The sequence below is a fragment of the Stegostoma tigrinum genome, chromosome 20, assembly GCF_030684315.1.
Source record: "Stegostoma tigrinum isolate sSteTig4 chromosome 20, sSteTig4.hap1, whole genome shotgun sequence".
Classification (NCBI taxonomy): domain Eukaryota; kingdom Metazoa; phylum Chordata; class Chondrichthyes; order Orectolobiformes; family Stegostomatidae; genus Stegostoma; species Stegostoma tigrinum.
In genome coordinates, this window is record NC_081373.1 from 44,888,454 (window position 1) to 44,902,531 (window position 14,078).

Sequence of the window (14,078 nt, forward strand, 5' to 3'; positions counted from 1 at the left end):
CGATATGGTCCTCCTGGTCCTCACTTATCACCCACAGGACCCACATCCAAAGGATCACAGGCTGCATTTCCACCACCTCCAGTAGGATACCACCACCAGGCGCATATTCTCCTCCCCTTGCCTGTCAGCCTTGTGCAGGGGCTGTTCCTTTCAGGATTTTTCCCTCTGGGACACTCTGGCCCACTCATCCTCCACTTGCAACATCTCTCCACAGCCCCATGGCATCTTCCCATGCACCCGCAGAAGGTGTAACACCTGCCCAGCTACTTTCTCCCTCCTCCCTATGCAACGGCCCAGGCACATCTTCCAGGTGAAACAGCTCATCATCTGCACTTCACTCAATTTCATCTACCTCTATTCACTGCTCACAATGTGGTCTCCTCTACATTGAGGAAATGAAACATAGACAGGGTGACCACTTCACAGAACGCCCATGTTACGTCTGCATAAATGACTCTGAGCATGCAGTTTCCTGTCACTTCAACACACCACTGTGCTCCCTGGCCAACATCTCTGTCTTGGGCTTGCTGCAATTCTCCAAAGAAACTCAACACAAGCTGGAAGAACAGAATTTCATTTTCTGCTTAAAGAACCTACAGCCTTCAGTGTTCAATATCAAGTTCAATAACCTTAGGGCCTGGACACATTCTCCCATATCCTCCCCCAAACCCCATGTGTTAGACCTTGTCATGGCATGGGCTGTTTGCATCACGTCCAACACATTTTTACCCACTATCGGTCCCCAATAGCAGCATTTTTGATTCCCCAGCTCACCATTATCCATCCCTTTTTCCACCCACTTGCTGTGCTTTCTCTTTCTGGGCTCCATTTCCACTTACCATTTATTCTACCCCCACCTGCCCCCTTATCGCACCCCGACCTTCACCAAAAATTGAGCATATAACCTTTTCCTGGCAACAATCATTTCTGAAGAAGGGTCACTGGTGCCAAAATGTTAACAATGCTTTCTCTCCACAGATGCTATCAGCCCTGCTGAGTTTCTCCAGCAATTTTTGGTTTTGTTTCAGGTGTCTGGCATCTTGCAGTTCTTTGGATTTTCTAGAATTATGTCTTCAGCCATGGAAGGTGTGGCTAACAGCATGAAGTGTCGAAGAAGTGCTACAAGTCCACCCCAATGGCCTGCACACCAGAGCTGTCATCTTGAGTAGAATTCATGAAACCATGGTTCTTCCACCTAATGGTATGCAGCAAAATGCTCTTTAGCTCAATGCTATCAGGGTCAAGGACTGGCCCATGACATAGTAATGCTGCAAGAGTATGTACAAGTAGGGACTATAGGGATTTTAATGAAGTTAGCCAGCAGGACCTCATAGAATATGAGTTCCCTGATTGGGGCTCTTAACCTGGTCTAGTCAGGGACCCCTGGTTGACAGATAAGAACAGGAGTGTCAGAGGATCTGTTCACTCTGTGAGCTGGCACTAAGGGAGCTGGATCAGTGACTCTCAATGACTGTCCAACTGTAAATAAAGGGTGATTTGGTGACAGGATATCGGCCACTGTGGAGCTATTTCAGGGATTTGACTTAAAATGCTTTGAATCCTCACTTGTTGCTCGCCAATATCTCTCCATTCCCTGCCCACTCACTGTCCCTCAAACTGTCTCATTGTGTCCTGCTCTTTGAGTCAGCCTATGTTCAAGTACAAATGGAATAGTTCTGGGTTGGGCTTTCACATACTCAAACATCCAATAGGTTTCGTAAAGATGATCTCAGTAGTTAGAGCAGAGACCTCTACTGCCTGAATCTAGCTCAGACAAAAACTTTAGGATTGCAAAATATCAAATGACTTGGAAGAGTAAAGATGCACATTTTTGTAAGGGATTGCCCATGAATTGTGATACAATGTTAGGCTGCTATGTTTTATCTAAAATTTTTATTCAAAAATTAAAGACTTGGCTGTTTATTTCCTCCTGCTCGGCAAGTAGTCTTCTCCCTTGTGCTGATTGTGAACTGACACTAACCAATGCTGGGGTGAGGCTGTGAAAGGCAAGTCTGCAGGATTGCTTTGTGAAGTGGGTTTCAAGGTACCTGTCAGATCAAGGACTGCTTAAAAGAAGCTTGCAGCAATAAACGCCACCTCAGAAACAAGGCGAGACACATTGTCCGTTTCAGCTTCATCACAGTTATCATTTTCCTCTGTTGGATTGTCTGAAGAGACTCTGTGTTCTGCACTTTGGGCAGTCTGCAGATCCAAGGGCTCACTGATGTGGAAAGCGCAGCGTGCCCGGGTCATTCTGAGCACCCCGGCTGCTGTCCCCAAAAAAGGCACCCAAGCCTGACCAGGCGTTTGAAGCCCTCATTAGAGCTTAAGGTGGCATATTGTCTTCTGAATCTTTAGGCTGTTAACTTTGAGCTCCTGAAAATGTCTCTGACAAAGCACTGGAAGGATTGTTGGACAAGGGAGGGTGCATTGCCTGCTGGCTTATAACTTTAAAAATGAGTATACAAATGAGCCAAAAGACCAGAATGACTCCAAAGCATGAGGACTTGTGTCAGACTGTACAAGATGTAGTAGCAGAGCCACTCATCATTTTGCCTAGAAAGTGAACCTGTCTGACATTTTCAAATATGTTGAGCCTTTACTACCTAATACTGATTTACTATCGTCACACTGGATGGATAAGAAATGCAATGCATTATTTTTTTCCATTCATTTTGTAGGATGTGGTCATTGCTGGTTGGCCAGCATTTCTTGCCCATCCCTAGTTGCCCTTGAGAAGGTGATAGTGAGCTGCCTTCTTGAACTGCTGCAATCCACCTGCTGTAGGTTAACCCAGAATGCCATAAGGGAGGGAATTCCAGGATTTTGACCCAGCAATTGTGAAGGAACGGCAGTATATTTCCAAGTAAGGATGGTGAGTGGCTTGGAGGGGAACTTGGAGATGGTGGTGTTCCCTTATATCTGCTGCCCTTGTCCTTCTAGATGGAAGTGGTCATAGGTTTGGATGGTGCTGTGCGAGGATCTTTGGTGAATTTCTGTAGATATTACACACTGCTGTAACTGAGTGTCAGTGGTGGAGGGAGTGAATGCCTGTAGGTGTAGTGCTAATCAAGCAGCTGCTTTGTCCTGGATGGTATCAAGGTTGGAGTGTTATTGGAGCTGCACTCATCCAGGCAAGTGGGGAGTATTCCATCACACTCCTGACTATGCCTTGTAGATGGTGGGCAGGCTTTGAGGAGACAGGAGGCAAGTTACTATTGGCAGTATTCCCAGCTTCTGGCATGCTCTTGCAGTCATGTGTTTATGTGGTGAGTCCACTTGAGTCTCTGGTCAATGACAACACCAAGGATGTTGGTAGTAGGGGATTTAATGATGGGAGAGCAGCGAATGTCAAGAGGTTGTCGTTAAATACTCTGTTATTGATGATGTTTACAGCCTGGCATTTGTGTGGTGCGAATGTCACATCACTTCTCAGTCAAAGAGTAATATTGTCCAGATCTGGTTGCATTGGAACATTGATTGCTTCAATATCTGAGAAGTCATGAATGGTGCTGAACATTGTGCAATCATCAGCGAACATCCCCACTTCTGACCTGATGATGGAGGGAAGGTCATTGATGAAGCAGCTGAAGCTGAAGATGGTTGGGTCTTGGACACTGCCCTGAGAAACTCCGGCAGCAATATCCTGGAGCTGAGATGACTGACCTCCAACAACCACGGCCATCTTCCTATGTGTCAAGTATGACTCCAACCCCCACTGGAGAGTTTGCCATGATATCCATTGATTCCAGTTTTGCCAGTGCTCCTTGATGCCACACTCAGTCAAATGCAGCTTTGATATCAAGGCTGTCACCTTACCTCTGGAATTCAGCTGTCTTGTCCATGTTTGAACTGAGGCTGTAATGAGGTCAGGAGCTGAGTGGCCTTGGTGGACCCCCACTGAGCAGATTGTTGCTGAGCAGGTGCTGCATAATAGCACTGTTGATGACATCTTCCATCACTTTACTGATGATTGAGAGTAGACTGAGGGTGGCAATTGGCCGGGTTGGATTTGTCCTGCTTTTTGTTTTTAGGACGTACTTGGGCAATTTTCCACATAGTCAGGTAGATACCAGTGTTGTACTGGACTGGAACAGCTCGGCTAGGGCAGCAGCAGATTTTGGAGCACAAGTCTTCAGTACTTTTGCTGGATTGTTCTCAGGGCCTGTAGCTTTGCAGTCTCCAGTGCCTCCAACCATTTTTTGACATTATGCTGAGTGAATCAAATTGGCTCAAGACTTGTATCTGAAGCGAATGCTTCAGCCTTATCTTTTGCAATGATGTGCTGGGCTCTTCCATCATTGAGGATGGGGATATTTGTGCAGCATCCTCTCCAATAAGTTGTTTAATTGTCTACCGCCGTTCACGACTGGATTTGGCAGGACTGCAGAGCTTAGATCTGATCCGTTGGTTGTGGGATTGCTTAGCTGGGTCTATCACTTGCTGCTTTTGCTGTTTGGTGTGCAAGTAGTCTTGTTTGGTGGCTTCACCAGGTTGTCACCTGATCTTCAGGTATGCCTGGTGCTGCTCATAGCATGCCCTCCTGTACACTCTATTGATCCCCTGGCTTGATGGTAATGGTTGAATGGGTGTTATGCCAGGACGTGAGGTTACAAATTGTGCTGGAGTACAATTCTGTTGCTTTTGATGGACAACAGCGCCTCATGGATGGCAAGTCTTGAGTTGCTAGATCTGTTTAAAGTCTGTCCCATTTCACATGGTGATAGTGCCACACAACACGATGGAGGTTGTTCTCAATGTGAAGGTGTGACTTCATTTTCACAAGGACTGTGCGATGTTTACTCTTACCGATACTGTCATGGACAGATGCAATGTTAGCTGGCAGATTAGTAAGGACGAGGTCAAGTATGTTTTTCCCTCTTGTTGGTATTCCTCACCACCTGCCACAGACTCAGTCCAGCAGCTATGCCCTTTAGGACCTGACCAGCTGCCGAGCCAGTCTTGGTGGTGGACATTGAAATCCCCCACCCAGAGTACATTTTGTGCCCTTGCCATTGTCAGTGCTTCCTCTCCATGTTATTCAACATAGAGGAATACTGATTCTTCAGCTGAGGGAGGACGGTATGTGGTAATCGGCAGGAGGTTTCTTGTCCATGTTTAACATGAAGCCATGAAACTTCATGAGATCCAGTGTCAATGTTGAGGACTTCCAGAGCAACACCCTCCCGACTGTATGTCACTGTGCCGCCCCCTCTGTTGGGTCTGTCCAGCCGGCGAGACAGGACATATCCAGGGATGGTGAGTGTAGTGTCTGGGACATTGCCTGTAAAGTATGATTCTGTGAGTATGACTATGTCAAGCTGTTGCTTGACTAGTCTGTGGGACAGCTCTCCCAATTTTGGCACCAACCCTCAGCTGTTAGTGAGGAGGACTTTGTAGAGTCAACAGTGCTATTTCTGCCATTATCTGTTCAGGTGCCTAGGTCAATATCAGCTGCTCTGTCTGGTTTTATTTCCTTTAGACTTTGTAGTGATTGGTTTAACTGAGTAGCCTGCTAGGCCATTTCAGAGGGCAGCTGAGAGCCAACCACCTTGCTGTGGGTCTGGAGTGACTTGTAGGCCAGACTGGGTGAGGGTGGCAGATTTCCTCCCTTGAAGGACATTAGTGAACCGGATGGGGTTTTCCCCTGATAGTCGGCACGGATTTCATGGTCATTAGTAGATTCTTAATTCCAGAATTTTGTCAATTATTGATTTCAAATTCCACCATCTGCCATGGTGGGATTCGAACCCGGGCCCCCAGAACATTAGCTGGGTTTCTGGTTTAATAGTCTAGCGATAATACCACCAGGTCATCACCTACCCATGTGTGAATATAGCAGCTGCTTTCAGAGACATTGATAACATGTGACCATCAGGTGGGACAGGTCTGGCAGAAGTTTGGCTGATACCCAAGTGCTTCTCAGACACTGGTGTTTGGTCATGTAGAGGAAACTGAATAACATTAGGATCTACTTCCTCTGTAAACCTCAGCTGAGCACTTACTGCCACCACACTAAGATTTCCACCAGAAATGAGAGGTTTGGACAATACCATTTTGGATACCTAACACCATCCCTGGGCACTATGAGGCTAAATGTGATACTGATATTGTAGAAATGATCCCTTAATCTAATTAATTTAATTGTGACTTTTCAGGCCAGCACTTTGAGTAAAAATGATTAATGGATGTGTATCCTGAATGCCATATCTCATCCTGTTAATGCTGGTTTGTCTAGTTCCTGAATTTCCCATTTTGATTTCAGGTTTATAAAGTTTCATTGATGTGCTTTGCTGACTTTGCCTGTTCGGAATTTTTTGCTCCAGCTTTTCTCCTGTTAGGCCTGTCCAGGATTATTTTTTCATGACAGTGACAGCTGGCATTGCCTTTCAAAGCAATAACCTGCTGATGCATGGAAGCACAGATGTTGGCAGAGTTACCAAGCACTTTCTCTTTTAGAATAACACTTTTCATTTCAGTATGACGCAATGGATCGATCTTTGCAAACCAATCCTCAAGCAGGGTCTTATCTACCGAATAATACCTGACAACCTAAATGTTACTCACATAGAATAATTTTGTACATTTACTTGGATTTTACCCTCTTCAGGATTCTGTTTGTTTTGGCGGAAATCGGTTAACAATAATTCAAGGAGAGAACTGCAGTCAAGTAGAGGCACATGCTACTAGTAACAAAGAAATGACAGCTCCATTTTAGAATTCTGTACCTCAGAGTCGTGAATGCTGTAATTTATTGCTAGGATAGATGGATATCTGCTCTCTACAACAACAAGGGACATAGAAGTGGGCAAAAAAGTGGAACTGAGGCTAAATATGAATAGCAGGTATGATCCTACTGAATGGTGGGACGGGTGTGAGGGGTTGTTTGGTCTACTCCTGCTTCTATTTCTTTTGCACTTATGTTCCTTACTATTGGCAACAAAAACACACTTTCTATTTGGCATTCTCATCCAATTCACCATCAGAAAGGGATAGTTAATGTTCAGGGTTACCAGAAAGCAAAAATAATGCTGGGTAAAACTTTTGAAGATAAAACCTGTGAGAACTCCTGACCTGCCAGCGTGGTTTTATATAGCCAGTGTGGATCTCAAAATTGCACGAAATGTATCCATGACTCAAACTGGCTAGCCGAGAGTGAGGCCACTTGTTGGTAGCAGGGTCAGGTTCTTGTCAACTAAAAAGATCTTAAAAATAGGATCCTGCTTGCAACTTGTTACAATAAAAACAGGCAAGTCTGCAAGTAAACTTATCAAAGTTTGGAGGAGAGGCTTTGAAGAAAATTGTATACAATGGTAAATGGTGCTTCAAAGTGTATCTTCACTGTTGCTTTCATTAATATTTGATACAATATTTCAAATAATTATATCCCGTAAAATGACTTCTGTTTCAGAACTGGTGCCGCATTGTTGAATTATTAATTTGATTTATTTCAATCTTTCACGCAAGACAACATTATACATTTGAGAATTTTACATTTTCTGTGTTGCTGGATGTTGTGACACTAAACTTGTCAAACAGCCTATTTCTCCTCAGTGTGTAAAGTTGAAGAAAACTGCATTCACTGTTGTTCTGAAATCTTTAATTGGTTTCTAACAAGAAACCTCTTTGTCCTGGCAGAGAGGAATATATTGTGCTTAGTGAGCAATATTAATAGTGTAATCAGCTGATGTTGGTTCATTAATCTCAATCTACACACGGATTTCAGCTGGAAGAAAGGTTTGGAATTCTGGCCTTAAATAAAATTGTGGAGTATTGGTAAATCCTGTCAAGATCAAAGAGCAAGGTTAAGTTAAAGCAAAATGTTGCTGATCTAGGAACCTGAAATAAAAACAGAAGATGCTAGAGAAACAGCATGTCTGACAGCATCTGTAGAACAAATGAGACAGAAGAAGACAGAGACATAAAGAGGCAGATTCAATGTTTCATATTGACAGACTGCATTGGAACTGATTAAGGAATATGTCCTTACTGGACATTTCTTTATATTGATCAGAATGTTTCCTTGAAGCTGCTTCTGCTGCTGGTGGATAGTTAGTAACTTCTATGTGGAATACCAGGATCTTTTAGTGCTGCACATTAATGAACCAATATTCTCGGACTGGGTTGTACTTCCTCAGCATGTCATCAGTTTTATGAATGAGGTGGCATTTTAAACTTATAATACCTCAAGTAAATATTTTCATGGTATAAATGCCTTAAATTATGTATCATTCACATTTGGTTCAGTTGCAAGCAAGTCCAAATAATAAGGAACTTAGCAATGTATACATGACTGCAATTTTGTGTTCTTAAATCTGCAATGCCGCGCAGTTAGAATTAAGCTCCTGCAAACATTAAATTGTGTGTGTTTTTCAAAGATAGAAGTCGGATAAAACAGTCTGAAAAATGTTCACTACTCTCATTCGTGTATCAAAAGATGTCCACTGCTGCTTTGGTGGTTCTGAGGCTGGCTAAGTGTGGAATAGTTCAATTGGAATTACTCTGCTGCTGGCAAAGATGTGGATGATGCAGTGGACACAATTTTCTTGCAGGCTTGTTTTTATAATGTAACCTCTGATCCCCATTGCTGCAGATAACCGAGAGATGGCTGGGTGTTGGGTTGATTGATCTCACGATGACTTCAAAAGAGCCAGAAATTCTTTCAATGGTGCGGCTATTAATACAACCTTCCTGGGAATCCATTTGCTTGTGGAGGCTTTTTTAACCTTGAGCTCCTCTTTTAGCAGCTGCATTCAGGATATCCCCAGGAGCTATTCTCATTGCTCTATAATACCTGTGCCTGTTTGGATGAGGTGATAGAGATAATGGGAACTGCAGATGCTGGAGAATTCCAAGATAATAAAATGTGAGGCTGGATGAACACAGCAGGCCAAGCAGCATCTCAGGAGCACAAAAGCTGACGTTTCGGGCCTAGTCTGATGAAGGGCCTAGGCCCGAAATGTCAGCTTTTGTGCTCCTGAGATGCTGCTTGGCCTGCTGTGTTCATCCAGCCTCACATTTTATTATCTTGGATGAGGTGATATGTACTTTTTGCTATATCCTTTTTTGACTTTGAGGTTGACAGCCTGACATCTTTGGAGATGGTAACGGCAGTGGATTCTGGATCAATTTTAATTTTGAGATTGATAATTTTTTCTAAAACAGAAATATTTAGGGATGTGGGCAAATGGTAGGCAAATGGAGTTAGGGCACAGATCAGCCATGATCTTGTTGAATGTTTGAATAGGCTTAAGGTGCTGAATGGCCAAGTCCTGCTCTTATGTTTCCATGTTCCTAACTGCATCCATAGACTGGGATTTCAGTCATTACGAACAATAATACACATGAAAGCAGATATCTGAGCAATACAGAAGCACTGAAGAAATACAAAGTGCTTTTTTTCTCATGGATTTCCCAGTATGTCAAATTTGAGCAAAGCAGTGTTTTTGAGGTTAGAACCTTCTGCAACTTGCTCCTGAAGCAAAATAGGAGAGTTGATGAGTGATATTTTAACTGATTTTTATAGAAACTCTGTCACTAGGGATCTGCTGAATATTGCCTTGGTATTGTCTCATTCTCTCTGAGAGATTGCCTGATTTGTTGGATAGCCATAAATGGCCTGATGCGAGAAGTGGATATGGTCTGTAGTGAGCATCTGATCATCCAGTGCTTGACTTACTCTGTAATAACTAGAGAAATCTTATTGTTTATGTTGATGTTCTATGTGGAGCTTGTGAGGCTCTTGTAGTTAAGAAAAAGGCTGAACTGATGATGTCCAGTAATTTCTTTCTTCTTCTGTACCATACTGTGATTAACCCAGGGTACTCAATCACTTCAGACTTACCTCCTAGAACTCCAGGCTGGATGCACTTGTTCTAACACGAGACTTCTTTTACATGGAATGACTGCTGGTAAATGGTAGGATTGTGGCCACCATTGGGATCTGTTAGAACTGCAGCTGTATAGAGACCCTCAAAGAACTTCTACAGCTTACAAATACAACAGAGGCTATCCACAAAATGTGCAATGGGAGGAAGAGCACAAAATTAAATTCTTGTGGCTCTATGCCCCAGGAAGGTATTACCATGATCCAGCATGGGCTATTGCCTCAGTGATTAAAAATGCGGAGAATTGTTCTGATTCTGGCTGGTTGCTTCTGTGCAATACTTTGCTCTGTAGGAACTAATGGTGTAACTTAAACAGCACATATTGGCTGGTTGGTCACTCATTGAGTAGATAGTATGCAACATGCTAATTTGTAGTGCAATTTCTTTCATGACTTTACAGTTTGAAATAGCAATAGCGCAATATTCTGCACTGCAATATGGGCATGTCTGCAGGAAACTTTGAGTGTACAGTTTTGTGAACGCTTACCATGTACCCCAATCAGGTGAGAGCAGCATGTCTGTGTTCTGCCTCGCTGATACAGTGTGAGTGTTGGCTTGTCTTACTTTGGTGTACATTCTGTAAATTTTTGTGATTTCATCTGTCCCATGCTCTTCTGCCACAGGTATTTCACCTGATAACTCCTTCCTGATAAAGTGTCTTGATGTTTCTGTTCTGTTAAAGGTCCCCAAAATGTCAATGAGGGGAATCCTCCTTTGGACCTGCTGTTTTCAGATCAATCCCTAAATAAAATGGTGAACTACACTTTGTGTACAGCTAACTTTCAGTTGATTTGTTGAAAGTGAAGAGCCTTTAAACAGAAAATGCAATCTTGTAAAATCTGCAGCTGCAATGGCTTCATGGTGAATATTTGCTCTGCCTTTTGTGAAATGGACTTAATCCTTTCAGTCTGAAACAATTTAAAATGTTTTCTTCTAAGAGGCAGGAGATTATGAGTTAATAATATGCATTATATGGTTTCATTTCAACTGATGGTCAGTCACACATGTTCTCACGTATAGTGTGGAAATATCACGCCAAACATGACAGCTTCATGTCAAATCTATACTAATTGCCGCCCTATGGAATTGCCCAACACAGAGACTCAACATTACTGAAAGAATGTTTAAAGATAATTTGTATGGTGAGTGCACACCACAAATAATTTTAAAATCTGTGAAATAATTTTAAGCAGAAAGTTTAAACATATCCATTCATTGCATGTTTCTAGGAAATATCTAAAAACGTGTCAAGTTCTTTTTACGTAAAGGATAATTGTTTTGACACTTTATGTTGACGTTTTTTTGTATGATTATCTGTGATACAGCTAACTTTTTATAAACCGGCATCTAGGACAGCGTTGCGCCGATTGTTGAAATTTTTCAGTTGATCAAGCCATCAATCTAATCAATGTAAATTAAACAGAGAAATGTAATTCAGGGGTATACGCATCACTGTTATATTTTATTTACGGCATGAATCATTTAAATAAGAATGCAACTTCGCGTTAACTCAAACTTATAACTGGAATCCTCAGCTGGCTACTCGGACATGGCGGAGATTTCGATAATGCAGTGAACTCCCAGTATCCCACGTAAACGTTATTTCCAGTTGATCGAGAGAAATGCCTCAGGTTGCCGGTTAAATGTTCGCTATATTATGAAGGAATAAGCTTTTTGTTAAAGATTAATTAAATATCCACACATTTGTGCTTGAATTACTGAGACTTGTGTTCTACATAATTTAATTTAAAACACATCTCCCCAATCATACATCATCCAGGTTAAACTAAGTGGGTTACATTTCTCATTACTGTGCATTGTCCAAGAATTAAAAGCAATCTGCACCTGCAGTCTAGTGAAACTGGAAGGTGGCCCTAGTCCTACCGGACAATAGGTTACTCCTACCATTAGAGCAGTTTAACTTGAGGGCCTCGACACCTCAGGAAAGGGTGAGAAAGAGAATCTTTCACTGTAGTCTAAGCTGGTGCTGGAATTGAACCTGTGCTGGGGACATCCCTCAGCATCACAAAACCATCTCTCCAGCCAATTGACCTAACCAAGGAAAGTGACAGTTACTGCTTTGTCCTTGTTCGTATTCCCATTATCAAGAACTGAAACAGGGTTTTGGAGAATGCCATTCTATGAGGATATATCCATCCTTGCTTTCCAGTGCTTTGCCAGAATAGTTGGGACTGTTCCACCAAAGCTTTGGAAGTTTACCGTAGCGGATGGTAAACCATAAAATCTGAATGAAGCAAACCCAAACTCTCAGCATTCAGATTATTACAAGCTTCCGGGTCACCATTTGCAGGCATGTTAGTTGCCCAGGCTAAATAGATGAGAAAAAGAACAGGGAAAACTAGAAGATCTTGTGTTACTTTCAATTACCAAAAACCTTTCAGTTTTTACTTTTTAGAGATGAGAATTTAGCATTAGTTTCACACTGGATTGAACACGCAGTATGTGTATTTCTCCATTAGAGGTCTCACTGGGCATGTAAATTATTTGGAGTTGAAGTTGGAAGAGGAAGATGAGGAGCAATAAGAAACTTATTATAATGCAAATTGACTCAGGGATTTAATAATGTAGCAATGTGAGCTCCAGTATTCCAAAGCAAATCAGCAAGTCTTTAAAATTTGGAACTCAGGTTCTGAAAATCTGAAATGAGAATACGAAAAGGGAGGTAAAAAAGACAGACGTCAAGCAGTAGCTGTGGAGAGAAACAGAGATCAGGTCGGTGATTGGGGTTTGGATCAGAAGTGTATCAACTGCTCTATGTGACAGGTCAGTAGGTTCACATTAGACTCTTATACACTGCTGTATCCAGAGTTTGTATTAGCTTGTGCTGCGTTCTGGTTCAGATCTTAGCCAGTCCTCTAGATCAGGGCAATTGTTTAACAGAGGAATGTTGCAGGAGCACATACTAAGAGACTTATACCCAACACCTAGCTAGTCGACAATAAGACAGGAGACTGACTGTGGTGCCAGTGCACTGCTACTTAGTTTGTATGACCGCGCTGAAGCTGTAAAAGGCTTTAGATACAAAAGAAATCTGCAGATTATTCAAGTATAGTCAAATATGGATATCATTACAGGCAAACCAAAACTGTCCCTGTTATCAAGAATTAGAGGATTGACAGAGGTGTTAAAAATTATGAAAGAAAGACAAAATAAATTGAAACTTGCTATTTGGTGATTGGGGATCTAGATCAGGCAGACAGAAATGAAATGTTTAAAAGATTTTGGACAGGAAGAAGACAACATTTTTGCTGATCCATTTGAAACTGTGGAATGCACTTCTTAAATAGGTTAGAGAGGCAATTGAAAGAAATGGGGATAAAGGGATGGGGTGGGAGTACAGGTTTAGGGTAACTACTTGTGGAGAAGGCATTAAGGAATCTCGGCTGCAGCATCGCAATTGACAATTAGTGGCAGTGGCAGCAGCAGCAAAAGATTACAGGCCAAAGCTTGGCCGGGGCGCCTGCATCAGAGGCTGGGTGTTTCATACATCTTCATTGAGATGGGGCTTTAAGAACTGGACAATTTTTCTTTCCTCTTGGCTCTGTTTCTTTTATTTCTGCTTTTTCTTAAAAAGATCTGGTTTTATAACCAAGATGGCGCCAGAGAATAAGGACTTTGCACACTTTTCTCTCTACTCCCGTATTTTTATACTTGAGTGCACGTGACAATAAAATCTAATTCTAATATAATTCTGAGTCTAAAATGCCAACTTGAGCTGAAGATGATGTTTCTGTTTTGTAACTTTCACATGGTTTGGCAAATCTCTGCTCTTGGGCTTAAAGTTACAACTGCATCGACATTGAAATTACATGATGGATAATTCTATGTAGAGCACAGAATGAGGCTACTGAGCCCAGATGATTCATGTGATTGTTTACGCAGGTAAGAAGTTTCTGCAGGCTGTTTGTTGGACTGGTTGATTAATGAGTGAGGGATATGTTATGCCTTACACTTCACTACTTACAATTCTCTGCACCATCTCCTGTTGACTGTTAAAAGTTGACCCCTTACTCAGTCTTCTGTCCCATTAGACCTTACTGCACCTTCCACACTCAGCAGCAATTGAACGCATGTAAAGGCAGCTTCCAAGATTCCCAGACAGAGGTTTGTTTAAATTGTTACTGAACCCTTCAATGCATTCTTTAGTTCTTCACTAGGTACAGAAGTTTG